Raw genomic sequence first — 4,824 nt, forward strand, 5'->3', positions numbered from 1 at the left:
GAATTAATGCATAATTATTTGCATTGGATATATAAATGTTATATATATATTATATGTCCAAAAATTATGCCATTTGTTGAGGAGCTCTGGAATAATGCCACCAGTTCCTACAAAAATGGGCATAAGGAAATAAATTGATTTAGTATTATTATTAAATCAAAACAAATGTCAGAAATTAGAAAAAGAAACAAAATGGGAATAAAACCTACCTGGACCTACCCGCGCTTACCTCCCTGTGCGGCCTGGTCTGGCCCAGCAGCCCAGCAGGCCAGCCCAGCCAGCTGGCCATGCCAGTCACCCCCTTCCTCGCGCCAGGAGGACAGGGGCACGCGCCGGCGCGCGCGGCCACGCGTCCGGCCGGGGCCACGTTCCCCGCCACCTCCTGCTTCTCCCCCTCGTCGTCTGGACGCCCTGGACGACGCCACGCGCCGCCCCGACCGCTCTCACTCTCCCGTGCCCTTTCCCTCCTCTCCCTCGCTCTCCGAGCGCCATCGTCGCCGCCGCTCGCCATTGCCGCGGCCATAGCCGTCCCCTCGCCCCTCCGTCGTGCCCAGAAGTTCCGCTACGTCTCCCTCGTCCTCTCCGACGAGCCAAACAAGCTGGAGCGCCCTGCAACGCCGTCCCCGTCGTCTTCTTCATCGCCGGCCTCCGTGGGTCTCCACCGCCCGCACATCATCGTTCGGCCGTCCCCGAGCTCGCCGTCGACGCCATCGAGTCCGCCGTGAGCCCCTGCTTCATCTCCCCTCTCTCCCCTGGTCGCGCTCGCCCTCTAGCTATCGTCTCCACCATGGCCAAACCTTCGCCGCCGCCCGAGCTTGCCGTCGACGCAGCTCCGGTGACCATTTCGTCACCCCGGCTAGTCCAACAGACTCGTAGGGCCACGTAGAGCATCCCTAGTGCTTTGCTTCTCTCGTATTCGAGCTCCAAATGCCTCCCGTGCACGACCGAACTCCGGTGGCCGCAACCGAACTCGCCGCCGTCGACTCCGGCCATCCCAGGCCCAGCCACGGCCACCGCCCGACGCGCCATCGAGCTGGCTCTCCAACGCGCCTAGACGCGCGTCATTTGGAGCACCACAGAGGAAACCCGAGGCACAAGTACGCCGCGGATCTCGCCGGCGACTAACCGCCGGCGGGTTTGACTTGTTTGACCTGGGGTTTGACCCCCCCCCAGGGTGACTGACGCATGGGCCATGCCCCTGTTTAGTTTAGGTGTTAGTTTAGTTAGCGCTAATTAACTCAGTTAACTAGTTGACTCACTGACAGGTGGGCCCAGGCCCTAATTAACCTAGGTTAGTGCTAACCTAACACTAACTAACTCTGTTAGTTAGATGTTACACTGACATGTGGGTCCCAGCCGTCAGGTTTGACCTGGGCTGGCGCCTTTGACCTGCTGACGTCACGCTGACGTCAGGCTGACGCCATTATTTATTTTCTGGATTTTAAATTTAAATCAGGAAATTCCAGAAAATGATTCAAACTTCAAAAATCATAGAAATTCAACCGTAGCTCAGATTGAAATAATTATATATGAAAAATTATCAGAAAAATGCAATCTATCCATTTGTACCAGTTCCATGCATGACAAACCAACTTATACCTGCTGTATAGGTGAAAACACTAAAATGGCATATATAAGAGCTTAATTTGGAGTTGCATTTGAACCCTTGATTCAAATGGACTTCATTCAATTTGAATACTAGTTGCATTAGCTCAAACAGCATCACATCTACATGCCATGTTCATGCATCATATTGTTGCATATGTTTGTGTATTGATTGCCGACACTGTCCTTCTCGATAGGTCCTGCTCCGGAGACCGTTCCAGAGTACCTGTCTGTGAAGCAGTGCCTCCTCTGTTGATCTACCAGGCAAGCAAACCCCTTTGTTCATTTCGATACAATCCTACTCTCTCGCTCCTGCTCTCAGTTATTGCATTAGGACAACAACGATTCATCTGCTACTTTGTGCTGCGGTAGTTGAACCCATTCCTCTGCATGACCTGTCATTGCCACAGTAAATAGTTGAAACCCACTAGCATGTGTAGGAGTTGATTGAGCCATGTTGTGTTCCTACCATGCTATGCCTGCTATTGCTTAGAGTTGTGTCAGGTCTGATTCATTGGGAATGAATTGGAGTGTTATGAGTTGTTCTGGTGCTGAGAGTTAAGTGTGTGAACACGATTTGGTAAAGGTAGCGGTGAGAGGCCATGTAGGAGTACATGGTGGGTTGTCTCACTGGAACCGTCTTAAGCACTGAGTTTTGTGTATGTTGTCCAATGACTAGCTACTACCACACATTGGAATGCTTAAGTGCCCCTCTCGACTTATTAACCAACTTGGTCTCTGTCCAGGAGTTGCAACTAGTTTCTGGTGTTTGTAGGTAGTGTTAGTAGTCTACCAAGTGGCACCCGGCCAGGTGGGCTTGGGACAGACTAGGCAAAGTGGCACGGTGTACCAAGTGGCACCCGGATGGTGGGCTTGGGAACCCTGCTCACATCGTTTGGGGCCGTGAGCGACACCCCGGCCGGATCTCCTTGCGGATGGAACCCGAATAGGCGATAAACCTGGACTAGAGTCTTGTGTGGTTAGTCAGGTCGTGGTCGACTCCCTCGCCAGGCTTTTGCTTGAAGGTTGCCGAGATACATGACGTGTGCATGGCGGTAAGTGGCGAGAGCATGTGTGAAGAAGTACACCCCTGCAGGGTTAACATGATCTATTCGAATAGCCGGGTCCGCGGTTATGGACTTCTTGGATGCTTACATGGTACATAGACAACTTGAAGTGGATACTATAAAATGCTCAAGACAAGTGTGAGTGCTATGGATGGCCTTCTCGTAGGGATACGGGGATGAATCCATAGTAGTGTATTGTGTGGTGATTAGTGGACTCGTGTGCGCCATATCACCTCAAAGAAGTTCTGGTAGTCGTAGAACAGGATAGCCACAGAGTCAAAGCTGGCTTGCTGCAACTAAACCCCACATTACCCTCTTGATACAAATGCATGTATGATAGGATCTGATGTAAGTCTTGCTGAGTACCTTTGTACTCATGTTGCTTTATTTATGTTTTTGCAGCGGAGACTTTGGTCTTACTAGTGTTCTCGTGGACTTCGACAAGTAGCTTGTACCTCAGCTACGATCTTGATCGGATGTTGAAGTTAGTCAGGCTCTTCAGCCTTTTTCATTTGTAGATGTCTGTACCCAGACATGTAATGCTTCCGCTTGTTGCTTGTATGCTCTGTATGATGGGTCATGTGACCCCTGTTTGCAATAAATGCTATGATGGCTCTTTGAGCCTTATCTATGTGAGTTGTTGAGTTATGCTGTGATGCCATGTTGTACAGCACATACTTGCATGTTATGCGTACGTGTAATGTGTATTGCTATGTGTGGGATCTGACTATCTAGTTGTTTATCCTTAGTAGCCTCTCTTACCGGGAAATGTCTCCTAGTGCTTCCACTGAGCCATGGTAGCTTGCTACTGCTCCGGAACACTTAGGCTGGCCGGCATGTGTCCTTCTTCGTTCATGTGTCTGTCCCTTCGGGGAAATGTCACGCGATGAATACCGGAGTCCTGTTAGCCCGCTACAGCCCGGTTCACTGGAGTCCTGTGAGCCCAGTGCTACAGCCTGGATTCACTCGCTGATGACCGACACGTTCGATGCTGGGTCATGGATGCCTGTCCCTGTAAGTTTGTGCCACTTTGGGTTTACGACTAGCCATGTCAGCCCGGGCTCCTTATCATATGGATGCTAGCGACACTATCATATACGTGTGCCAAAAGGCGCAAACGGTCCCGGGCAAAGGTAAGGCGACACCCGTGGGGATACCGTGCGTGAGGCCGCAAAGTGATATGAGGTGTTACATGCTAGATCGATGTGGTATTGAGTCGGGGTCCTGACACATCGCCTCTCAAGCCGGCATGCGCTTGGCCGGGCCGCTCAACCCGGCCAAGCCCCGCAACCCGGCCGAGCTCTCCGACCTGGGAAGACGCGTCGACTCGGCCTCAACAACTAGCGCAAGACAGCTGAACCCGGCACAACCAAAGCTTCCTCGACAAGCCAGCTCCACCCGTGGCGTGCTCCGCAATCTAGCCACGGATCAGCTCCCGTCCCATCCAGGTCGTACGATGGGACGAGTCTTCAATCATCGATGACCAAGGCAACAGTGCCCCGCCCATGTCTCTGGTCAGCCGGAGCGTGGCAACAATGCCCCTCACCTACCCGCTGACCAGGGCTGGCGTGGCTACAGTGCCCCCGCCCTCCCCGCTAACGACAGTAAGTGGCGAGGTCCCGACAGTAAGTTTTTGAGAACCAAGGTATCAATCCAGTAGGAGGCTCCTCAAAAGTCCCACACACCTACACAAACAAACAAAGAACTCGCAACCAACGCAATAAAGGGGTTGTCAATCCCTTCACGGCCACTTGCGAAAGTGAGATCTGATAAAGATAGTATGATAAGATAAATATATTTTTGGTATTTTATAATATAGATGCAAAAAGTAAAGATGCAAATAAAAGTAGATTGAAAGTTTATATGATAAAAGATAGACCCGGGGGCCATAGGTTTCACTAGTGGCTTCTCTCAAGATAGCATAAGTATTACGGTGGGTGAACAAATTACTGTCGAGCAATTGATAGAAAAGCGAATAATTATGAGATTATCTAGGCATCATCATGTATATAGGCATCACGTCCGTGACAAGTAGACCGACTCCTGCCTGCATCTACTACTATTACTCCACACATCGACCGCTATCCAGCATGCATCTAGAATATTAAGTTCATAAGAACAGAGTAACACATTAAGAAAGATGGCATGATGT

Source organism: Triticum aestivum, chromosome 3B, assembly GCF_018294505.1.
Source record: "Triticum aestivum cultivar Chinese Spring chromosome 3B, IWGSC CS RefSeq v2.1, whole genome shotgun sequence".
Taxonomy (NCBI): domain Eukaryota; kingdom Viridiplantae; phylum Streptophyta; class Magnoliopsida; order Poales; family Poaceae; genus Triticum; species Triticum aestivum.